The sequence below is a fragment of the Chiloscyllium plagiosum genome, unplaced genomic scaffold (genome assembly GCF_037043375.1).
Source record: "Chiloscyllium plagiosum isolate Xiang-an unplaced genomic scaffold, Cpla_swu_hap1 HiC_scaffold_4, whole genome shotgun sequence".
NCBI lineage: Eukaryota > Metazoa > Chordata > Chondrichthyes > Orectolobiformes > Hemiscylliidae > Chiloscyllium > Chiloscyllium plagiosum.
The window spans coordinates 114,029,886-114,056,233 of record NW_028270142.1 but is presented as its reverse complement, the minus strand read 5'-3'; the positions used below and the strand labels follow the sequence as shown (position 1 = coordinate 114,056,233).

At 42.3% G+C, this 26,348-nt stretch overlaps 1 protein-coding gene across 3 annotated transcripts in view; it reads right to left on the bottom strand.

Moving 5' to 3' along the window:
- map3k22 (mitogen-activated protein kinase kinase kinase 22) overlaps window positions 1-25,981 on the bottom strand; it is a 121,967-nt gene extending 95,986 nt beyond the window's left edge. Inside the window, exon 1 of one of the 3 annotated variants that reach the window (XM_043687909.2) lies at window positions 25,542-25,981. The gene's annotated coding sequence lies outside the window, so the exon portion shown is untranslated. The remainder of the gene's footprint in view (window positions 1-25,541) is intronic. The other 2 variants (XM_043687908.2, XM_043687907.2) reach the window with 2 other exon arrangements.
- Between the last annotated feature and the right edge of the window lie 367 nt (window positions 25,982-26,348).

Genomic DNA, 26,348 nt, shown 5'->3' with positions numbered 1-26,348 from the left:
ACTGCAAACTTTTTAATGTGTAGACTGTCAGCAGGTTCAGAAGAAATCCTGACTCTCTAGGCCAGTTGATTTTGCATTACCAACCTATATAATTTATGCTGGAAGCAGTTAATATTTTAGCAGAAACTTGTATTTTTGTAGCTACCTTTGAGATGGTAACATGTCCCAAGATGTTTCACAGAAACATGATTGAACTACAGGTTTAGTTATGGGAGTTTGCTGTGTGCACACTGGCAGCTGCATTTCCTCCGGTGACAACTTTAAAAGTACGTAATTGGCTGTAATGTGCTTTTGGGGTTTATGACCAGTTTTGTTTTGGTCGATTTGTTCAGGTTTGCTACCTCGCACGTCTGGATCATGTGGGACTTAAACCTGTGCCTTCCAGTCTGGGGATAAGGGCACTACCATGGCACCACAAGTGGACCTTAGTTACATGAAGGCCAGTTTCCCTTTTTCAAAACCTGGTGCTCTTACATTTGTTGATGTCACACATGGATCAAATTAGCTGAAGATTTCTGTGATGATGGAAATCTGAGATGGTTCATTCACATGGCACCTCTGGCTAACACTTGTACTTTCCATGCATTTGCTGAGTTTTATAATGTTTGAGGGTAAGAACATTCATGGAACATCCTATCTGTGTTAATTTAATTGTCAAATCATTCATGAATAAATGTGTTGGAGTGGCAGTTTTAGTCTGATTTGTAAATTGTGGGATTGCTTGTGAAGTTTATAAACTCTTGCTGTTGGGTATGCATGGTGCCCCCTGTGGCTTCACTAGTTAGATCTTATTAGGTTCTACTCTTCTACTTTCCTCATTGAACTAGAATTGCACACATGCCTTGATTGGAATTGGCAAAACAGAATTTGTAGCCTCCTGGTCAAACAAATTCCTCACTCTACATTACAAATCAGTGCAGTGGATTAATTCAGTCAGGAATGTAAAGGTCATGTCAGCATACTCTTACCAGACCTTCGGGCTGCAATCTCATTGCAAGAAAGAGTCAACTCATGGTGGTTTAACCTGAGGGTCACCATATCCCAGGCAAGGGGGAAGGTTGACAAATAAGAAAAGTAGTATCTCATGAAAGCCTGGTTTTGAGCTGCTGGATTTGTTTTGAATCAATCCGCTTGGAAAATCATAGCTACACAACATGAATTAGGGTGTCCTTCACATGAAGATGCGTTAATAATGAAGAGCTGGTCACTCCTACCAATACCATTGCGGACCCCTCAAAGATCAGCAAGGTGGCCATTGTGTGGAGCCGCAAGGGATGGAGCAGATACTAAACGAGTATTTTGCATCAGCATTTACTGTGGAAAGGGATATGCTAGATATAGAAAGTAGCAAAATAGATGGTGACACCTTGCAAAATGTCCAGATTGCAGAGGAAGAAGTGTTGGATGTCTTGAAATGCATAAAGGTGGATACATTCCCAGGACTTGATCAGGTGCACCCGAGAACTCTGTGGAAAGCTAGAGAAGTGATTGCTGGGCCCTTTGCTGAGATATTTGTAACATCGATAGTCACAGCTGAGGTGCCGGGAGACTGGAGGTTGGCTAACGTGGTGCCACTCTTTAAGGAGGGTAGTAGACAAGCCAGGGAACTATAGACCAGTGAGCCTGACATAGATGGTGGGTAGGTTGTTGAAGGGAATCCTGAGGAACAGGATGTACATGCATTTGGAAAGGCAAGGACTGATTAGGGATAGTCAACATGGCTTTGTGCAGGGGAAATCATGTCTCACAAACTCGATTGAGTTTTTTGAAGAAGTAACAAAGAGGATTGATAAGGGCAGAGCGGTAGATGTGATCTATATGGATTTCAGTAAGGCATTTGACAAGGTTCCCCATGGGAGGCTGGTTAGCAAGGTTAGATCGCATAGAATACAGGGAGAACTAGCCAGTTGGATACAGAACTGGCTCAAAGGTAGAAGACAGAGGGTGGCGGTGGAGGGTTGTTTATCCAGACTGGAGGCCTGTGACCAGTGGAGTGCCACAAGAATCGGTGCTGGGTCCTCTACTTTTTGTCATTTACATAAATGATTTGGATGCGAGCATAAGAGGTACAGTTAGTATGTTTGCAGATGACAGAAAAATTGGAGGTGTAGTGGGCAGCGAAGAGAGTTACCTCAGATTACAACAAGATCTTGATCAGATGGGCCAATGGGCTGGGAAGTGACAGATGGAGTTTAATTCAGATAAATGCGAGGTGCTGCATTTTGGGAAAGCAAATCTTAGTAGGACTTATACACTTAATGATAAGGTCTTAGAGAGTGTTGCTGAACAAAGAAACCTTGGAGTGCAGGTTCATAGCTCCTTGAAAGTGGAGTCGCAGGTAGATAGGATAGTGAAGAAGGCGTTTGGTATGCTTTCCTTTATTAGTCAGAGTATTGAGTACAGGTGTTGGGACGTCAAGTTGCAGCTGTACAGGACATTGGTTAGGCCACTGTTGGAATATTGCGTGCAATTCTGGTCTCCTTCGTATCGGAAAGATGTTGTGAAACTTGAAAGGGTTCAGAAAAGATTTACAAGGATGTTGCCAGGGTTGGAGGATTTGAGCTATGGGGAGAGGCAGAACAGGCTGGGGCTGTTTTCCCTGGAGAGTCAGAGGCTGAGGTGTGACCTGACAGAGATTTACAAAATTATGAGGGACATGGACAGGGTAAATAGGCAAAGTCTTTTCCCTGGGGTGGAGGACTCCAGAACTAGTGGGCATAGGTTTAGGGTGAGAGGGGAAAGATATAAAAGGGACCTAAGGGGCAACATTTTCACACAGAGGGTGGTACATGTATGGAATGAGCTGCCAGAGGAAGTGGTGGAGGCTGGTACAATTGCAACATTTAAAAGGCATTTGGATGGGTATATGAATAGGAAGGGTGTGGAGGGATATGGGCTGGGTGCTGGCAGGTGGGACTAGATTGGGTTGGGATATCTGGTCGGCATGGACGGGTTAGACCGAAGGGTCTGTTTCCATGCTGTACATCTCTATGACTCTATAAATTAACAGTGTTCCACAAAAGGAGGCATTAGGGTATTTGGTTTTAAGGATGGCTTGAAGGAAGAAAAGCCAATTAACAGGCAAAGACGTGGAGGATTAAAAGGAAATTCCAGCACTTAAGACATTGGTACTCGAAAACGCAGCTGCCAATTGTGCAGCAATTAATATTGAGGATGGTCAAGAGACAAGAATTCGAGGACTGAAGACTGTCTCAAAGATTACATGCACACGGAGAGGTGAAGCCATGAAATTTGAACTTTAGATTTTAGATTAGATTGCAGTGTGGAAACAGGCCCTTCGGCCCAACAAGTCCACACGACCCACCGAAGCGCAACCCACCCAGACCCATTCCCATACATTTACCCCTTCACCTAACACTACGGGCAATTTAGCATGGCCAATTCACCTAACCTGCGCATCTTTGGATTGTGCGAGGAAACCGGAGCACCCAGAGGAAACCCACGCAGACACGGGGAGAATGTGCAAACTCCACACAGACAGTCGCCTGAGGCGGGAATTGAACCCGGGTCTCTGGTGCTGTGAGGCCGCAGTGCTAATCACTGTGCCACCGTGTCGCCCATAACTTAAGAAAGACAAATTTCAAAATTGAAGGTCATTGCTTAACTGTGAGCTAATCTAGGTCCGTGAAGACTCAGATGATGGCATACAGGACCTGGTGCCACATAGGATAAGAGCAGCAGAATGTAGATGACTTCAAGATCATGATGAGTGGAAATGGAAGATGGGGCACAAGTATATTGGAATCTGGAGATAATACATAAATGGATGACTGATTCCCCAACAGGTGAGCTGAAGCAGGAATGGAGTTGGAAGATTTAATTAGGCAGTCTGGTGATCGTACAGGTGTATGTTCTGAAATTCAGCCTCATTTAGTATATTGACCAAGGTTGCAAGGTTCAAGCCAGGCTCAGGCTCAAGATCAAGACCAGGATATTATCAGAAAGAAGGATGTATTTAGAGACTTGGGAATAGAGTTTATGGTGAAGACCAAAGATAATAGTTTCTGTCTTTGTAAAACTTAAATAAACATTCAGGTATTTACCTCATCCTGTAGTGAACACTGGAAGGCAAGATGACATTTTGAAGACAGTGGAGATATCAGGTGAATAGTAAGACTTGGAAAGCTCGGAAAAGTAAATGTTGTATTTTCAGAAGATGTCACCATCAGCTCATTTCAGGGACAAATACATTCAAACTTCAGGATCCAACTGTAGAAGCCTAAGCTAAATAATCAAACCTGAGCACATTTTTGAGGGCTTTCCTGACTGGCTACTGTTACTTTAGTGGAAAATAATGTCAGATGCAGTTGCATGACCTGTCTGGATCACAGCCAAGAATCAACTGAGGCCTTGTGTTTCCTATCAGTGCACAGCCTCTGCATCAGCAAGGCTCCATATAGTCCCTCCTCATGCTGAAATGTAGCACTGACACCCTATGGCCCTCAGCTGAACTATAGGTGATTTCTTGACCCAGAGATGCAATATGTAGACCCACTAGTACACAGATGTACATTGGTATCCTTCAAGCAAGTCACAGCTATAGTTCAGATCGTACTAATTGCCTTGTGGGTCCACCTTAGAAGAGCCAAAGTCTCAGGAGTGAATATGTACATGAAGCTGACAATCCATCTGGTAGCTTCTGCAAACAAGCAGAGGGGCTCCTGCTCTTCATTTAGATTCAGCCATTAAGGTTGAGGGGAAAATGCAAATGTTGGGCAAATCTATATACCCAAATTTCACCCTACAGTCAACCACAAGTTAAAGCAGGTGCCAGCTCTGCTAACAAGACATCAGCAGAGGTCATCCCACACCACCAGCAAGGAATAACTTCACATGTTGTTCAAGTGACAGATTTTGCTTTTCTCAATGTACTTCATTCAGCAACCAGAAGTACTGCAGCATGTGATCTCAGCTAATCTTGGCAAGGTTCTGAGGTAGTATTCCATCATCCCTCACTGGTGGAAGGATGCCAACCATGATGCTGGAAAAACCGGTAATGTCTCAAGGAGCACCATTCCAAAGTTATGCTTGCTTTCAATTCTCTTTTATTTCCTATTTTACTTTTACTTTTCCTCATTCTGTTAGAATTTGTTTTATCACCTCTTCTGCCCTTTCAGTCTTCTATTTCAGTTTATATTTTCCTTACCTAACCAATTCTGCCATGTTGTTCCTCAGTTGCAGAGAAACCTGTGTGCTTGCCCTGGGTTTTCCCCATCATAGTTAAAATCCCAATATTGGTAGGATGGGATCATTAAGTGGGCATAAATTACTCAATTAGGAGCCTGATTTGGTCCACTGACAACTGAGTCCTTCAATATCACACCCCAGTCTTGATATAATTGAAATTGTGTCAGAGGTGAGTGTTCAGTGGAGTTGCTTCTAATTTAACCCATCTTTGCAAAACAAGCTTGTGCAAAAGACTTGAATTCCTTTAAACTCTGCTGCAATATTCTAAATGAATGCTGAATGTGTTTACATGATATAGGTCAAAATAGCTTAAATTCACTGATACTACTATTAAAATCGCAAACTAAGAAATTTCATTCAGCACGCGTTGTATCCTAAAATCTGTATAATTTCAAGGACCAAGAGTTAAAAGCATTGGGAGGAACCTAATTCCTTCTCTCGTAATGTGTTGAAAGTGAAGATACTATTTTATTGAATGGGAGAAGTACACATAAGTGGGCAAAATTAAGTCCAAAGCAGAAAGGTTCGTGTTAAAAATTCCAGCCCAGCCTTCAAATGAGGCCCTTAAATGGGCAATGATTATTTGTGGGTCTCAGCTCATGCTAGTGAACTTAATCCAAAGGTGGACAAGCCTGTCACCATACAGTGAGCATGAAAAGCAAACCTTGGCTTATCATCTCCTGTACGGGTATCTGTCCTTTTTCAGAGGAGCACAACATTACGACAGTGGAGTGAAGGCAGTTAAGTGTGATGGCCAACACCTCTCCACCTCCCTAATGAATCCCAGCCCTTAAACTCCTTCTGGAATGATTTACCTCTAGTTGAATCTCTCCTTGGTCTGAGGCCTCCAGTGGTAGTTTTCCCCAGCCCTGCGCAAAGGCACTGCAGACCAATTTCCCTGAATGGGAGGGATTTGCACCCTTCCAGGGTGGGGCTCCTTAACCTTAACCAGGAAGGCCTGCCACTTTAGTGCCTGACAGATGTGCCTTTGCAGTGGAGGCAACGTGGCTAGTTCAATGTCACTTCAGCCAGTTGGCAAGACCCTGTCTTCTCTATATAAAATCTTCCCCATTAAATATCAATCAATAATTCATTTATTGTGAGGCAGTGGTATAAATTTGGATTGCTCTAGCAAAGAGCTGGAACATGGTGACTTTCCAAAATCACTTGTGTCTCTGCACTGAACTTATACTCCATGTGCTGTCAAGTCAAACCAGTCGGGTTTCTCCCAGGCTTGCTCTTGTGTGCCCCTGTGTTCAGTGCCAATGTAAAGCTGAGGCCGGCTGACTCAGCATGTGCTCAATGATACGAAGCTCACCTTTGAGTCAGAGGACTGTACATTCCAAAGACTAGATCACACAATCCCAGGCTGACAAGGGGAATTTTGAAACAGTGCAAGTGCCCAGTCTTTAAGATGCTGTCTTTCAGAACAGCTATTAAACCGATTCAAGGTCAATGAAAAATATCCCACTCCACTAATTCAGATCGGAATAGGTGTGATCAACTAGCCATCAAACAACAACACTAAAACAGATTATCTAATCATTAACTGACGGATATTTGTGGGATTGTGTAGTGTGCTAATTATGCTGTGTTTCTTACATTATAATAGTGCGAACAGTTCAAAAGAACTTCACTGGTTGTAAGGGTTTCATCAAAGATGCTATGAAACTGCCAGTTTGTAACTTATTTTGCAGTTATACTATGTTCTACAAATCCAAAAGTACAAGTTGCAATTAGATTTGAACCATTAATCTTCTTAATCATTTCATGCCTCTGTTCAAAACAGTCAAGAAAGGAACTTCATACGAATGTATTAAATATTTGTGTGTTAATTCTGCAGTCACTCTTACACTTGCTTTTTTTAAAACCTGATTACCATGTTACAAAAAAAGTCAGCAGATGCAATCATTAGATTAACAGTACTTTTCTGAAAACTCTTATGTTTATTGGAAATCCCCCATCATCCAGTTAAAAAGATTAAAAGTGTGCTTATGTGGCCAAAATAATGATATCATACTGCTTCTCAAGTGTTCTCTGCGCATTCTCGTCTGACTCATACATTTCTTTAGTCAAGCTGCTGTACCCATGGTTACAAACTTTTATATCTCTGAAGACCAGTCAGAATTTTTAAAATTTAAATAAACACAGAAGAAATTTGCTCCTCCAGGCCTTCACTGATGGTCCATCATGATTCGGTGAACAGCTACTATGATCTCATGGTCACTTCTTGGTCTGTTCAGAGTCAAGTGTGCTCACTGTAAAAAAAAACATAGTGGGTGCATCATCCCAGGTCTCTCTCAAAGTACAGTGGAGTAATTCAATCAGCAATGTGCACACCACACTCTTCAGATTCAATGAGAGGACCATCAAATAAAGGCAAGTGACCTTGAAGATAGCTCCACAAGCATTTGGGCAAAACACCTACAAAATCAATTACCATGGACGGGATATAGTGCCCAAATAGTTGAAAAGCATCTCCCTTGCCAGATCAAGTATGTTTAACACTCCAAATGGCCAGCATTCCAAGGGAAAACAAAAGGACATTGAAGATTTTCTTGAAGAACATGCATGACTGGACAGTTTGTTACTAATTATCCCAAATGGTTGACAACACGTCCAATCTGTATAATGCTCTGAATCACAATATCTTAATGATGAGACAGAAAGAAATAAAAGGGAGCAAATCCCTTATTGTAGATTCCATTACTCTGTGGATTATCCTGCCTCTTATGCTCAAAGATCTGTCGGTCAAGAATAGGCTTGTTCACTCACATGAAGGCCTATGCTATAAATACGAGATTCTAAGAGGAGTCATCCTTGAATTGATGGACAGCTGATGAAGGTACAAGTGTATGTAAGCGTAAGAGCATGATCAAGCTTAGTTGTTGTGCTTCTGAAGGTCGTTCTGACAAACTGCCTTAGTTACTTCATATTTAAAACTTGCAGATGAAGTGTGAGCATATTAAGGATAGACCAGTCTGGATCACCTTATCTTTTGAGAAAGAAAATCTGCCATCCTTAACTGGTTTGACACCAGATCCACTGTAATGTGCATCATAATTCTGTCATAAATGTCCAATGAAATAGCCTGGCAAGCCATTCAGTTGTATCAAACTGCTCCAGAAAATCAAGGAACAAAACAACTGAAAAGATCACCTAGTATCGACTTAAATAATCCCAACCCTGGAGACTCTGCAAAGTTCTCCTTACAAATATCTGGAGGCTTACACAAAAATTGAGAGAACTAATCCATGGACTCGTCACCTTGGAGCTTAACACACGCACAGAATGACACCCTACAGTCAATGTTCTAGATACTGTCATCGGCATCCTTGAATATGTCTCTGTGCTGGCTCAACAGACACTGCAGGGCCAGTAGCAAAGCGTATGATGCCTCAACATTGACTCCAGACCTAACAAAGTTACATACCATCCGAACAACTCCTACTGATACCGTTTACTCTCCTGCCTCAACTGATGTATCAGTACTCATCCATCTTGAGTGTCAGTTGGAGAAAGCCTTGAGGATGAAAAGAAAATACTCTGGGTGTAGATTTCAATGCTATCAGCAAAGGTGGCTCAGCAGTACCATTACTGAGCAAGCTGGCTGAGTTCCGAAGGATGTATCTGTCAGATTGGACGTGCAGCACATGGAGAAGTTGAGGAACTGCTGCTTAGCACTGATGAGCTGGAAGCTAAACTTCAGATACTGTGATGTCGAAGAAGGGGCAAGCGACCTAAACACTTTATTTCAGAAGCTAGTCACACCTCTTAGGCTAATGTCTTCCAATCTGGCCTGTGTCCAAGGTCAGGAATGTGTGACTGTGAATGAAACAGTTATGGGAATCCAGGTGGCAAAAGTGAAGGAGACTCAGCCCTTGCAAATGTCTAACAGTTTCAAGGTTCTTTTGGTTTGTGGTGGGGGCTGCGGGGGTGGGTGGAAATCAGCAAAGTTGCTAATGTACTGTTGTACATTCATTTGATCGAGTAAATTATCATATTGTGATATTAAGGAAGAGTATAATCAGAAGGACACTATTCTCTACAACCAAGAGTAAAAGCTGAGAAGACTACTTTGCTTGCCCATTTTCGAGATTCTGGACATTTTCTCATGACTGGAAAGGAATTTGCAATAGGAGAGGGAGGATTCATAGTTGACATGGGCACAAAAGACAGAGATGGTCCTTGGAAAAATGTTCTGTTAATGGATAATGAGCAGCTAGGGCAATACTACAAAGGAAATCTGGCAGGAATAATGCAGTGTGTAAATGTAAGAGCCAGAGTTCGCAAGTATAAAAGGCAGAATTAAAGGCTCCGATTCTGAATGCACCCAACATTTATAACAAAATTGATTAATTACTATTGTCCCATTCAGAGGCCCTTTAGTAACCAACTAAGAACTTCCTCCACCTTGCTTTTTACCAACAGTGATTGGATACCACATAAGGAGACTGCCCGGTGAATCTTAGTAGCTTCCCCGAAGTCTCAGGTATGGGAGAAATCTCATGACAGTACACTACGCAGCCCATGAAGGATCACCATCAACTATTACCACTCCTGCAGAAACACTCCTCATGTTTCACCAGAACACACACACATCCTTTGGCTCCTGGCTGACTTAAAATTACTTATCTTGCTCCAAGGATAGTGTTCAATTCTGAATTTCCTGGAATTGTAGTTGAAGAGCTGGCTGCTCTTTCAGAGGCCTGCTACCATTGCAGGCAGGTTCCCATTCTTAAACAGTAGCTCATTAACTGCAGGAATATGAGAAAACTTGGCTGGGGCTCCTCCAAACTGAGACAGAGTTGCACAAGCTTTAACAGAGGCTACCTCTGCCCTGACAAAATCCCAGTTTGTCTCTGTTTCTCGATCCACAGATGCTGCTAGAACTGTTGAGTGTCTTCAATATTTTCTGTTGTTATTTCATACTTCCAGTATCCACAGTATTTTGCTTTTGTGTCAAGAACAGCCTCCTTGGAGTGGAGTGGAGTCCTGTAATAGAGGCTACCTCTGAATTCCACCAACCTCCAACAGCTCCATGACAAGGATCAATGGTTACCTTGGCAACAAAATGACAGAAATGAGCAAGCCGTCTCAATCTGATCTTTGGCCACAAGCTTGCTTTATAGACTGTAGGTCCAATGTTAGCCACAAAGAATACTTGAAACAAAATTAAGTATGATTATATTTTAAGCTGCGATGATATCACAAGCCTGTGGCTGTCAAAGAAAGCTGTACTATATTGAACTGTCACCAATTCTGGACACCTCTTAGGTTAATGAATGTTCCCCTCCAACTAATCTGTGGATACAAGGGGACATCCCACACTTCACGTCAGCTCTGATGAAAAGTCTAGATTAGACTGGTGCTGGAAAAGTAAAGCAGGTTATGCAGCGTCCAAGGAGCAGGAAAATCAACGTTTCGGGCAAAAGCCCTTCATCAGGAATAGAGGCAGGGTGCCTGATGAAAAGTCATCTAGATTTGAAATGTCAGTTTGCTCTCTCTCCATCGATGCTGCCTGACCTGCTGTGATCTCCAGCACTTTTTTGTTTTTGGGAGATTCACACAAGTAGGCAACAGCAGAGACCACTATGATAGTCAGAACAGTAAGTCATTCATTTCAGTTGTGAATGTTCACTTTGTGATGAAAGGTATGTTTTATTTTATATGTATATATTTAGGGATATGGATTTTACAATTGAGGTAGATGGATATTAATCAGTTTTGTGTGGGTGTTTTGCTTTAAACAGGTCAGGAAGTTATCAGATACAGGAGGAGAAAGGAGAAAGTGAGGTCTGCAGATGCTGGAGATCAGAGCTGAAAATGTGTTGCTGGAAAAGCGCAGCAGGTCAGGCAGCATCCAGGGAACAGGAGAATCGACGTTTCGGGCATAAGCCCTTCTTCAGGAACCAAAGTGTATGAATTTCAATAAATCATTTGATGATAGTCAAGAGCCTGGTTGGACTCCTGTAAGAATTAATAGATGAAAAGTTTATACTGCTCAATTTTCAGCAGACCAGAAAGTAATTTGTTAATTTTTGACAACAGAAGTGAAAGTTCAAAGAATCAGGAGTTTGGTTCAGAAGGAAGAACAGTTTCTACTGTTGAAGAATCAAAATTTTAAATCAGGAGAATTAGCCATGCCAGCGCAAGTATTGTAGCTTAAGTAGCTGTTCCAAGACAGGAGAGTTTGCATAGAAATTCTGAAATTGTTAGGCTATCAGAATTGAAAGACATTAATGCCATGATACTTAGAAAGGGATCATAAGACTATCTCAGCCATCTAAGGAAAAGAATCTGGGAAGAGTGAGTTCAATAATAATTCAAAAGGTCAGAATTTACTGTGGAGAAGGACATAGAAGCCAGGGAACATGGGGAAATAGATAGTGATGTCTTGAAAAAAATTCATATAAAAGAAGAGGAAGTGGTGAGGTCTTAAACATAAAAAGGTAGATAAAACTCCAGGGCCTGATCAGATGTTTCCCTGAACTTTGTGGGAAGCTATGGAAGAGATTGCTGGGTCACTTGCTGCAATATGTATATCATCGACAGCCACACAGGAGATGCCAGAAAGCTCGAGATTAGCTAATGTGCCGCCATTATTTAAGAAGGGTGGTAAGGAAAACCTAGGTAATTATAGACCAGAGAGCCTTATGTCAGTGATGGGTACATTGTTGGAGAGGATTCTGAGGAACAGAGTTTACATGTATTTGGAAAGGCAAGAACTGATAGGGATAGTCAACATGGGCGTGAACATGGGAAATCGCGTTTCATTAACTTGATTGAGTTTTTTGAAGAGGTGACAAAGACGAAAGATGAAAGCAGAGTGGTAGACACTGTCTACATAGAGTTCAGCAAAGCATTCAATAAAGTTACACATGCCAGACTGGTTAGCAAGATTAGATCACGTGGGATCCGGGGGAAATAGCCAATGGCATAGAAAGTTGGCTTAAACGTAGGAGACAGAGGATGGTATTAGAAAGTTGCTTTTCAGCCTGGAGGTCTTTGACCAGCAGTATGCCATATGGATCAGTGCTGGTTCAACTGCTTTTCATCATTTATACAAATGATTTGGATCTAAATACAAGGAGGCATGATTAGGCAGATGACACCAAAATAGCTGGTGCAGGGGACAGTAAAGAAAATTATCTCAGAGTACAACAGGACCTTGATCAGATAGGCCAATGGGCCGAGGAGTGGCAAGTGAAGTTTAACTTAGATAAATCTGAGTTGTTTCACTTTGTTAAGGCAAACCAAAGCAGGGCTTATACAGTTAATGTTAGGCAATGGTTGCCAAACAAAGAGAGCAAAAGGTACAGTTGCTTGGGGTTCCTTCAAAGTGGAGGTAGACAGGATAGGGAAGAAGGAATTTGGCATGCTTGCCTCTATTGTCAGAACATTGAGTATAGGAGTTGGGACATCATGTTGCGCAGTATTGAATATTGCTAATGCCACTTCTAGAATACTGCACACAATTCTGATTACCCTTCTATAGAAAGAATGTTAAACTTGAGAAAAAGTTTACAAGGATATTGCTGGAACTGGAGAGATATATGGAGAAGCGGAATAGACTGAGGCTTATTTCCCTGCAGTGTGAGAGGTTAAAGGTGACCTCAGAGGTTTATAAAATCAGTAGGGCTATGGATCGGGTGAATAGGGTGAGGGAGTCCAAAATTAGAGGGCATAGCTTTAAGGCAAGAAGGGATAGACTTAAAACGGACCTGAGGGGTAACCTATTCACACAAAGGGTGATGCATGTATCAAACAAGTCGCCAGAGAGAGTGATGGAGGCTGGCAGAATTGCAACATTGAAAGTACATCTGAATGGGCATATGAACAGGAAGGATTTACAGGGATATGGGCCAAATGCTTGCAAATGGGACTATAAGATTGGGATGTCTGGTCAACGCGGAAGAGTTGGGCCAAATGGTCTGTTTCCGTGCTATATGACTCAATAGGAGGTATCTGTAAAAGGATGGTGCTGGAAAGCAGGTTGAAACTTTGAGACATATTTTGTATTAAGATGTTTCTTGTTTTCATATTTTTGGATATCTCTAAAATAAGAGCATTTTCATGAGGTTTAATGCATGGATTGAGCATTAAAAATATATTTGAAAGTTTCTAAATCTTTCTGGGAGTAGAAGATATAACACTGGATCATTTGAAATCTTTGACTGCTAAATATACCTGCTAACCTAGAGAGTTAGCAGACATAGTGGAAGTATAAATAAAAGCAAGGTCTCAAATGGATGAAATGCGGAAAGTAATTAACCAGCATTAAAATTAAAAGGAAGGAAACTTGAACCTGATGGGTCATTGCTAGAACTAGCTAAGAATCAGCTGGAAACGAAAGAAAGGCTCCACAAATATCCCCATCCTCAATGTCGGAAAAGCCCAGCACATCAGTGCAAAAGATTAGGCTGAAGTATTCATGATAACCTTCGGCCAGAAGTGCTGAGTGGATGATTCATCTCAGCTTTGTTCAGAGGACCCCAGCATTACAGATACTCATCTTCAGCCAATTCGATCCACTCCACATTATAACAAGAAACAGTCAGAGACACTGGAAACTGCAAAGGCTATGGGCGCTTACAATTTTCCTGTAATAGTACTGAAGACTTATGCTTTAGAACTTGCCGCTCCGGTAGCCAAGCCTTTCCAATACAGTTACAACACTGGTATCTATCCAACAATGTGGAAAATTGCCCAGGTACTTCCTATACATAAAAAGCAGAACAAGTACAACCCAGCCAATTACCACCCCATCAGTGTATTCTCGGTCATCAGTAAAGCGATGGAAGGTGTCATCAAAAATGCTATGAAACTGCAATAACCTGCTCAGTGACGCCCAGTGTGGGTTCTTCCAGGGGCACTCAGCTTCTGACCTCATTACAAAATTGGGTCAAACATGGACAAAACAGCTGAATTCCAGATGAAGGTGACAGCCCTTGACAGCAAGGCTTCTTTCGACCAAATGTATCATCAAAGAGTCCTAGCAAAATTGGAATCAATGTGTATCGGGGGTAAACTCTCTTCTGGTTGAAGTCATATCTGGCATATAGCGAGATGGGCGTGGCTGTTAGAGTGCAGTCATTTCAGACCCAGGTCATCTCTGCAGGAGTTCCTCAGGGTAATGAACGAAGCCCAGCTATCTTCAGCTGCTTCATCAATGGCTTTCCCTCGACCATAAGGTCAGAAATGAGGATGTTCGCCAATAATTGTACAATGTTCAGCACATTTGTGAGTCCATGTGCAAATGCAACAAAATTTGGACAATATTCAGTCTTGGGATGACAAGTGGCAAGTAACATTCACGCCATACAGATGCAAGGCAATGAACATCATGAATAAGAGACAATCTAACCACTGCCACTTGACATTCAATGGTTTTACCATTGCTGAATCCCCAAATATTAATATCCTGGTGGGGGGTACCATTGACCAGAAATTCAAATGGATTTGTCATATAAACAGTAGAACGTTCCAAAGTGCTTCACACAAATGTCAGAAAGCAACATTTGACACCAGGGAACTGAGGATATGAGGCAGGTGACTAAAGGCTTGATCAAAGTATGATGGCTTGAGGAACATCTTAAAGGAAGAGAGGAGGAATAAATGAGTTTAGGAGGGAGTTCCAGAGCTCTGGGACCAGGCAGCTCAAGGTATGACTACCAACGGGGGAACAACAGAAATTGGACGGTGCTCAAGAGGCTGAATTGGAGGATCACAGAGATCTCGGAGAGTTGGAGATGCGAGAGATTAGAGACATTGACAGATTACAGCAGCCACAGGAGGCTATTGATATAGGGTGAGTTGTAGAGGATTACAGAGGTTGGAAGAGTTGCAGAGGCTGGAGGAAGTTACAAAGAAAGGGAAGGTTGTAGGGGCTGAAGAAGGTTTTAGAGATAGGGAGGAGGAGTGTAGGGGCTGGAGGAAGTGACAGAGATAGCTAGGAATGGAGGGGCTAGAAATGGTTACAGAGACAGGGTGGATGGCAGGGGCTGGAGGAGGTGACAGAGATACAGAAGGTTGTAGGGGCTGGAGGGGGTTACAGAGATAGAGATGTGGTAAAATCACAGACAGATTTGGAAATGGGGATGAGAACTTTTAAAATTGAGAATGAAGAAGAACAAAAGATGCATGGGGTTACAGGAAACTGGTATTAGACTAGGTAGTGCGTGTGGAGATAAACACAGGTTCAATGAGCCAAATAGCCTCTGGTGTTGTCTATGATTTTAAAGGAAAGGTTTATTGGTTTTCAATGAGAAATGCACTTTCTCTTTTTGAACCTTGACATTCCCTCAATAGTATTGTGTACAATTCTGGTCTCTTTCCTATCGGAAGAATGTTGGAAAACTTTAAAGTGTTCAAAAAAGATTTACAAGGATGTTACCAGGGTTAGAGAATTTGAGCTATAGGGAGAGGCTGAATAGGCTGGGGCTGTTTTCCCTGGAGCGTCAGAGGCTGAGGGCTGGCCTTATAGAGATTTATAAAATCATGACGGCCATGGATAGGATAAATAGACAAGGTCTTTTCCCTGGTGAGGGAGTCCAGAACTAGAGGGCATAGGTTTAGGGTGAGAGGAGAAAGATATAAAAGGGACCTAAGAGGCAACATTTTCACGCAGAGGGTGGTACGTGTCTGGAATGAGCTGCCAGAGGAAGTGGTGGAGGCTGGTACAACATTTAAAAGGCATCTGCATGGGTACTTGAATAGGAAGGGTTTAGAGGAATATGGGCTGTGTACTGGCAAATGGGACTAGATTAGATTGGGATATCTGGGCGGCATGGACGGGTTGGATGGATAGGTCTGTTTCTGTGCTGTACATCTCTATGACTATAACTATATAAACACGGTGGCGACAAAAGTAGGTCTGAGGCTAGGAATACTGTGGCAAATATCTCACTTCATGATTCCCCAAAACCTTTCCAACATCCACATGGTGCCAGCCAGGAGTGTGATGGAATACTCCCCACTCGCCTGGATGTGTGCAGCTCCAACAACCCTCATGAAGCTTGACACCATCCAGACAAAGCAGCCCACTTAATTGGCACTACATCCACAAGCATCCACTCCCTCCACCACCAAAGCTTCGTAACAGCAATGTGTACTATTTACAAGATGCACTGTAGAAACTCAAAGACACCTTCCAAACCCATGACCCTAGATGATCAAGGGGCGCACATACATGGGAACACCACCACCTTCAAGTCCTCCTCCAAGCTACTCACCATCCTGCCTCAGAAATATATCGCCACCCCTTCACTATTGCTGGGGCAAAGTCCTGAAATTCCTTCTCTAATGGCATTGTGGTTAACGTACAGCAGCAGCTCAAGAAGGCAGCTCACATCATCTTCTCAAGGACAGCTAGGGATGGGTAATAAATGATGGCCAGCCAGCAACACCCACATTCCATAAATGAATAAAAAATGTTTTCAACTTTGTTAACATTAACTGGGATCATCATGATACAAAAGGATTACCTGTGATGGAGTTTATAAAGTGAATCCAGAGCAGCGTTTTGTGCCAGTATGTAGGTAATTCTAATAGAGATGGGGCAGTGCGAGACTTAATCCTAGGGAAAGAAATCAAGTGATCGAAGTTTCAGTGGGTGAGCATTTTGCAGATTTTTAAAATATTTTTTACAATCAACCTGTTCAGAGATGTTATTATTAGGGACAATACCACTGCACCATAAGAGGGTCCCTTTGGAGACAGTGACAGTAATCTACAAGTTTCAAAGTCATTATGGATAAGGTTAGTGCAGAAGTTTAGCGCTTAAATCTGGGGCAAGGCCAATTTCAATATCATTAGACAGGATGTGGAAAACACAGACCAGGGTGCAGTATTGACAGGTAAGTCTACATTTAGAAAGTGGGAGTCTATTAAAAGTAGCACTGTATAGTGAGAATTCAGATCAGCAAGCTTCTCTAAGAGTGAAGGGCAAGAGCAGCAAGTCCAAGATCACAAGAGTTATCAAGAGTTTGCTAAAGGAAAAGAAGGAAGCATATGTAAGGTACAATGCATTAAAACAGGGAAGGCCCTTCAAAAGCATAGGATTATGGGGAACGATCAAAAAAGAAATTGGGAGGGCAAAATACCTTTTGCAGATAACATTAAAGAAATGGCATCAAGGCATTTTATAAGTATAATAAGAGTAAGAGGTTTACCAGGAAAAGTGTAGGGTCTATTAGAGACCGAAGGGGTAATCTGTGCATGGAGCCAGAGGATATGGGTGAAGTATTGAATAAATATTTGTCACTTGCATTCAAAGGTGAGAGACATTGTAGCTGGGGATTTCAGTTGGGATGGCAAGATTCTAAACCATGTTAAGACTAACAAGGGGGAGTCATTAGATATCTTAGCAGGCATTATCGTGCATAAATTCCAGAGGATTGATAAGATATATCCCAAGCTGCAATGGGTTGCAAGGGAGACGCTGGGGCTCTGACAGAGGTATTTAATACTTCTCTGACCACAGGTGAAGTGCCAGATGACTGGGAGATAGCTATTGTGGTTCCTTTGTGCAAGAAGGGCAGGAAGGATAGGCCGTGTAATTACAGAAAGTTAGAGTGATGTTAGTGCCAGAGAAATTATGGAAAGAATTCTGAGAGACAGGATTAATCAACAAAGATCTTGTCTAACAAAATTGATTGAGTTTTTTTGAAAAGGTGACTGAACATATTGAGGGTTGTGCAGTTGATGTGGTTTCTACTAAACTCAGTAAGGGCTTTGACAAGGTCCCACTTGAAAGGCTGTTCCAAAAGATAACAACTCATGGCATTCAATGTAAGTTGTCAAACTGGATCGCAAAAAGGAGACAAAGGGTGCTGGTGGATGGTTGTTTTCGTAATTGTGACCAACAGTGCACAGGGATTGGTGCTGGGATGCTCACTGTTTGTTATGTAGGTTAATGACTTGCATGTGAACGTAGAAGGTATGATTAGTAAGTTTGCAGAAGACATGAAAATTGGTGATATTGTTGACAGTAAAGAGGATGCTCACAGGCTACAGTGTGATATTGATCAGCTGGTAAGTTGGGAAAAGCAATGGCATTGGGAAGTTAATCCTGATAAGTGTGAGGTAATGCATTTTGGGAGGTCTAATAAGGGAGGGATACACACAATGAAAGGTAGCCCCAGAATATAATGAAGAACAAAGGGACCTTAGTGCACAAGTCCATAGGTCCCTGAAGGTGTCAGCATAAGTAGTGCATTGAAGAAGGCATACAGGATATGTGCTTTCATTAGACGGGACATAAAATATAGGAGCAAGGAAGTCATTTTACAACTTTATAAAATATTGGATAGGCCACAGATGAATTACTGTATGCAGTTCTGTTCATCACATTATCGGAAGGAGTACAGAGTACAGAGGAGATTCACCAAGATGTTGCCTGGGTTGAAAAGTCTTAGTTATGAGGAGAGATTGGATAGACTGACTTCATTTTCCTTGGGGCAGAAGAGGCTGAACGGGAATCAGATTGAGGAGTACAAAATTATGAGATGCATAGACAGAGAAGATCATGAGAATTTTTTCACCATAGCAACGTGAGTAAGACCAGAGGGCATATGTTTAAGATGAGGAGTAAATGGTTTAGAAGAGTTCTGAGAAAACATATTTTCACCCAGGGGTGGAGGCAGGTACTTCAGCAGATGTAAGAAGTATCTGGATAAGTATTTAAAATGCCAGGGCATGGTAGGCTATGGACAAAGTGCAAGTAAATGGAATGAGTGTACTTTTGATGTCTGTCGGTCAGCATAGACATGGTGGGCCAATGGCCCTGTTTCTATGTTGGATGACTCTCTGACTTTATGAGGCAAAATATTTAAGCTGATGAATGTCAGAGTGCCTTTGACAACTAGATAGCTGTGCTGACAACTACACTGGTTTTAGAAGCACGAAACCATGAGAAGCCATTCAAACAGGTGCCCCTGCTATAATCTCCCCTACCTCACTCAACAGACTGGGCTGCATTTCACCAGGCCCTGAAGCTTTATCTACTTTTATTTCTGCCAGACTACACTGGCACCACCCCCCACCTTTTCCTCCGCTACATCAATGATTGTATTGGCGCTACCTCGTGCTCCCACGAGGAAGTTGAACAGTTCATCCACTTTACTAACACCTTCCACCCCGACCTCATATTTACCTGGACCATCTCAGACTCCTCCCTCCCCTTCTTAGACCTCTCCATTTCTATCTCAGTCGACCGACTCAATACAGACATTTACTACAAACCGATTGACTCCCACAGCTAGATTACACCTCCTCCCACCCTGCCCCCTATAAAAACGCCATCCCATATTCCCAATTCCTTCGCCTCCGCCACATCTGCTCCCAGGAGGACCAATTCCACTACCGAATAACCCAAATGGCCTCCTTCTTCAAAGACCGCAATTTCCCCTCCGACGTGGTCGACGATGCTCTCCACCGCATCTCCTCCACATCCCACACCTCCGCCCTTGAACCCTGCCCCTCCAATCGCCACCAGGACAGAACCCCACTCGTCCTCACCTACCACCCCACCAACCTCCAGATACATCGTATCATCGTCCGTCATTTCCGCCACCTCCAAACAGACCCCACCACCAGAGATATATTTCCCTCCCCACCCCTATCAGCGTTCCGGAGAGACCACTTCCTCCGCGACTCCCTCATCAGGTCCACACCTCCCACCAACCTAACCTCCACTCCCGGCACCTTCCCCTGCAACTGTAAGAAGTGCAAAACTTGCGCCCACACCTCCCTCCAAGGCCCCAATGGATCCTTCCATATCCGTCGAAAATTCACCTGCACCTCCGCACACATCATTTACTGTATCCGCTGCACCCAATGTGGTCTCCTCTACACTGGGAAGACAGGCTGCCTACTTGCGGAACGTTTCAGGGAACACTCTGGGACACCCACACCAACCAACACAACCGCCCCGTGGCTGAACACTTTAACTCCCACTCCCACTCCACCAAGGACATGCATGTCCTTGGCCTCCTCCATCGCCAGATCCTGACCACACGACGTCTGGAGGAAGAGCGACTCATCTTCCGCCTAGGAACCCTCCAACCACACAGGATGAATGTAGATTTCTCCAGCTTCCTCATTTCCCCTCTCCCCACCTTATCTCAGTCCTAACCCACGGATTCAGCACTGCCCTCTTGACCTGCAATCTTCTTCCCGACCTCTCCACCCCCACCCCCTCTCTGGCCCATCACCCTCACCCTCACCTCCTTCCACCTATCGTATTCCCAGACCCTCCCCCCCCAAATTCCCTTCCCCCTACCTTTTATCTCAGCCCACTTGGCCCACCAGCCTCATTCCTGAAGAAGGACTTATGCCCGAAACATCGATTCTCCTGCTCCTCAGATGCTGCCTGGCCTGCTGTGTTTTTCCAGCACCACATTTTTCAACTCTGGTCTCCAGCATCTGCAGTCCTCACTTTCTCCTTTCTGACAGACTACTCAAACTCCTATGCTACTTTCTTTAATCTCCTCCAGTCCTGAAATCCTTTAAAATATCTATGTTCATCTAATTCAAATTACCTCTGATTTTAATTATTCTACCATTGGAGATTGTTCCTTCTGTTGCTTAGACCCTACTCTTTGGAATTTTGTCCTTGCAAATCTCTCCACCTCTATACCTCCATTTCAACTTTTCAGTCCTTAAAACCTTCCTCATTAAGAAAGATACAAGGAGTATGCAAAGGGATATCGAGAGATTTAGTGGGTGAGTAAAAAGAAATTGGTAGGTGGACTATAATGTGTGAAAGTATGACTTTTCTAATTTGGCAGGAAGAATAGAAAAGTAAATTATTACTTAAACAGAGAATGAGGAAAACTGCAGGACATAGGTGTCTTTGTAAATGAATCCCAAAAAAAAGCACCAACTTGAACAGGTAAATATAAGCAGTTGGTATTATTTAAAATTGCACTTAAATGGCAAACACATTTTATGCTTCAAATAGAAGAACAAAACTAGAGGGGAAACCCCAAAGAAACAGATCTTCAAAGCTCCAAATTCCAAATCCAAATTTCCAGCTCCATTCCCACCCTGTACCCTGGAATCCTACAAGTGGGATTGACAGAGCAACTGTCAATCGCCAGAGACCTGTTCTGCAAACTTTCCAGAGAAGGAGCCAAGTTACACAAAGTAAATGTTATCCTTCTGTTTCTCGGCTGAGGATAGACAGAGATGCTCTTTCAGGACAGATGAGGAAAGTTTGAAGTTCTGCTGGCCACTTTCAGTCACCTAAACCTCACCTAATAGCATCCCAGTTGGATGCCTCTTTGTATCTGTTTAGACAGGACTTGAAAGTGGTATCAGTAGTTAATATTAGCAGAGCTGCCTGAAGAGATACCCAGACAGCTATCTCATACGCTTCCTGCCAGAAACTTTAATCAACCCCTTTTGGAAAGAGCTTGCAGCTTTCCAAAGTTCACAACGTAAATTATATCTTCTACGTAAGGCACTGTCTAGGGGCCTTCGCAATCTCACATGTGCTCAAAACAACTTCCACAGTGGTTTCAAGCATAAAAATACATGAATCTCCGCATATCCATTCAAATAATCTGGAGAAATCAAGCTATTAACTTGACATGAAGTTACACTCTATTCTGCACTCAATTTATTGGTAGTTAACTTGCACATTGTATATTATGTATAGAAAGTAAACAGCTGTAAATCTAATAGAAGGAATCATTAAATTTCACTTGTATGAACAATCACAAATCACTCCAGGATTGTCCTTGTGGTTTGTAGTATAACTATTTCTGCTCATGTTGATCAGAGACCTCAGTCTGACTGCCTAACCAGCTTGTAATTCAAATCCAGTATTTGCTTTCAACTGCAAGGGTTACTTTGACTTTCCACAATGATGTAGAAAGGTGATAGTAAATCAGCACTCTATCTTGTACCTCTCCTGATTTTATTTCCATCATTAGCTAAATATTAATATATCCAACATTAGTCAGTTAATAAAGACATCAAGAAGCTGAGTCCTACAGTCTAAAGTTCCACATTAAATTCTCATCCAAGTAATGGTGGCAACATGAGATGCTAACATTTGTTTCAGTCTCCTTGTCAAGGGGCCTGCATCTGTCAGTGTCCTCAGTCAGTATTACATCATATGAGGAAGAGGTAGCACTGAGGTAATGTCATGGATTACTAATCCATAGGCTCTGTGGATGTATGATACTCAGGATCAGATCCCATAAAAGTAGCCGGTGTAATTTAAATTCAATTAATACATCCGGTTTATGAAGCTAGTGGCAGTCATGCAAGACACCATGAAACTCCTAATTATTCTAATAAGAACCCATCATATTCACTCATATCCTTTTTAAGGAAAGAAATCTTCTCTCCCTACCTGGTCTAGCCAGACATGGGGGCGGCAAGGTAATCGACTTGTAACTACCCTTTCAAATGGCCTAGCAAACCACAGGCAATTTGGGATGGATGATAAAAATTGACCCTGTTAGTGACATCCACATCCCTGGACGCTACTGGAAAGTACACAACTCTTGGTATCAGACAAGACCAGGGTCACTTCAGCAAATCACCTTTTTAGGCAGAGCATGATATAAAGTGACTTCGCTTCAAGGGAGGGTCACTGATTCAGTACAGGGGTCAACATCCTAATGGAGTGGAGATTCACAAATATAGCCTGAAACATTCAGACTACTAACTGTTCCCATTTAAGAGACTGTTATATATCAATTATTATCATTCAGGAAATTCATACAAAAACAGCCATGACATAGAAGAAATCATGGAAGGGAAAAGGTCTGATGGTCATGAAAGTTCATATCTTCTAGACATAAAAAAAATTCACTAAAGTCAATAGAATTGAAGTTCTGAGAGATGTACTAAAAACAATTAATCTGATTAGTCAAAATGACCCCCAGAAATTAGGTTCTATCACAATCCTGTGAATAGAGAAGAAGGTCATATCAGAATACAATGAGTGGCAGTTGGGGTTTAATTTAGGTAATGTGAGGTGTGTTTTGGTAAGGGAAACCAGGATAGAATTTATACAGTTCGTGGTAGGGCCCTGGGAGTGTTGCCAAACAAAGACCTATGGGTGAAAGTGCATTATTCCTTGAAAGTGGAGTCAAAGGTAGTCAAAGGGAAGAAGGTGTGTACTGATCAGCATACTATTCAGGATTGTCATGCTGCATCTGCAGCGGACATTGGTGGGGCTGTTTTCAGAATACTGAGTTCAATTCTGGTCTCCCTGCTATAGAAAGAATGTTGTTAAACTTGAAAGGGTTCACAAAAGATTTACAAGGATGTTGGAGGACTTGGGTTATAAGGAGTGATTTAAAAGGAACCTGAGGGACAACGTTTTCACAAGAGGGTGGCACGTGCATGGACCAAATTGCCTAAGGAAATGGTGGAGAGGGGTACGAATACAACAATTAAAAGACATCTGGATGGGTATATGAATAGGAAGGTTTTATAGAGATATTGGCCGAATGCTGGCAAATGGGACTAGATTAATTTAGGATACCTGGTTGACGCGAATGAGTTGGACCAAAGGATTTGTTTCCGTGCTGTATAAGTCTGAGTCTATCTCATTTAAGTTTACATTGAACTATAAAAACATGCAATGCATATTATGTTTGCTCATTCACAATTTTAGATGTGATATTATTACATCAAATTTTTAAAATTACAAACAAAACAAGAACATGAAAATTATGTAGCACTTTTCAGGCTGCCAAACTGCCTCCGGGCATGGGGGGAGAAATGGATGCTGAGTAAAAGTCAACACGGGGAGGACCAAAAACACAGTCAGAGGCATGTTTTCAGGAAATGGAGAGGAGGAACAGTGTCAAGAGAAAGTTCTTCCACGTGAAACAAAGTATATCATTGAAAGCACAAACACCAGAAAACAAGAAGTAAAATATGGGGCTTTTATTTTCCGAAGTAACATCACAATGTCAGAAATACAAATAAGATTGTCAGTCCCTAAAGCCTGCTCTACATGTTACTACCAACCCCCAAGTATATTTACCCATGTTTGTTCTATAATCTTTAATATTCTTCCCCAACAAAAATCTGTCCATCTCAGAGTAGAAAGCTTCAGTTGCCCCGGTTACAGCTATTTGGGGGTTCCACTCCCACCCCCCGCAAAAAATGACGACTAACCTTTGAAACAAAATGGGGCTGTTTGTTTCAAAATGCAAGAAATCTAAGTTGCATGTTTACGGGTACATTACTTTCAAGGTAGTTTAGTAAGATGGTGACACCTGAGCTTTGGGGAACCGAACAAGAAGCAGAACAGCAGCAAGTTTGTTACCCACACCAAGAATCGCTAATTATCCTTCAAGGCAGTCTGCGCACCCCCATGCCCACAAAGTCAGCAGCCTACTTTCCAATTATTTAACAGTCAGATTATTCGCACTTTTAATTTCACTCACAGTTATTAGCAAGTGTTCAATAAAATGTTTAATAATGACATCATAATTAATCCCATAGTTGGCACACAGTTGAAGAAAATAGGGACACAATTAATGTTCGTTAGGAGAGGCGAAGACATCAAAGTAATGTCACTAGTAATCCAGATACCCACACAATACCCTAGGGACCCGGGTTCCAAACAAGAAAGCGGAAGCGATTAAATAAACTACAGGAATGCACAGAGAACAGCAATATCCATAAATAGGTTGCACGCACCATAAGGTAAAATTAGAAATGTCTTTTACAATTGCGCAATAACTACATGTAGATTGTTGACGTAATATTAAAGCAGGAATGTGATTAGGAAATATCTCTCAATTTATCAAACGGAATTGTTATGCTCTCGAATATCAAACTCCTCTAGTATCAAAGTGCTACATATCAAACACACAAATGCATAACTTTTCTTTCCATCTATATAACATTACAGCACATATGCCCACTTCAACACAACACATTCGACAATGATGTCGTCTCTCCAAAATCCAGAACTTCGCTCTCTGTCAGTAAGATTTATTTCAAAAGGACATGGCTTGCATACTACGCATATAGTTTGGGAACGGGGTGCAACCTTAAACAATTCCCTTAAACATATATATAGGTATATCTAAGTTTAAAGAAATGCACCAAAATGCAAGATCAATTTTAAAGAGTTATTTGTTAAGAAGTTAAAAACATGATAGATTGCAATGTAGCAATGCGAGTCGATGCTTCGTTACTTCCTGCAAAACAGAAACAGCTCGACAATTCTGCAACATTTTACAGCCACACAGAAAAAGTAGCACTGTTTTCACTTCAACATGTTTCCACTTGAAGATTAATTACGTGTCTGGTAGAAAAACTTTAGAAAAACATCAAAAAGCAAAATTTACCTCAAAATATTCAGCTCAAATTGATCGTTGCATTTTCTGCAAAGAGGTTTGGTTTCTCTCTCTCTCTCTCTCTCACGTCCGCAGTGTCTTCCTCTTTATTCGGGCTTTTTTTGGGTGTCGTTGTTAAGATACAGGAACTAGTTCGACTAGTGCTAGCACGAACTGAGGGGGTGGGGGATTCTCTCCTGTTCTGGGGAACAGCTGAGAGCCCCGCCAACCCAGCCCACCCTCGACCCAAGGTGACAGATGCAACTCTACCCAAACGAGGGGAAGAGAGAGAATAAATGAAAAGGTTTTTTTTTGTTCCTCTAACTGTTGGGTTTCTTTCTTTGCAAAATAGTTGCGGAATCCACTCGCCCACCAACTCTTCCAAGCTTGATTACTTCATTCCCTGCAGTCTCCAAACTTTCTCTGCGTTTCCCCTGTGTTCTGATTCGTGCTTTCTCTCTTTCTCTTCAGTATTTTCCGTGTGAAAGTTCAGTCTGCTGCGTCAATGCAACATGAGCAGCAAGAAACCATGACGTGGCGCACACCGCCCCATCCTTCTGCATTTGGCATTGCTCATACACTGGAGTACACACCGCTAACACACTAGACAAGAGGCATCAGTCCCATCCCGAGTGTCCCTGGGACTTCCTCAGGAGTCCTACAGCCTGGCATATACCAGGAACAGCAATTCCTGCAGGAAGCCCCATTCCTTCTCCCAAGGCAAAGAGAAACGAGAAATATGAATTGACCCCACCTCCAGTGCCTCACCCCGAGAACACGTTCCAAAGGAAGGTTTAAGGATAAAATATGGATAGCAGT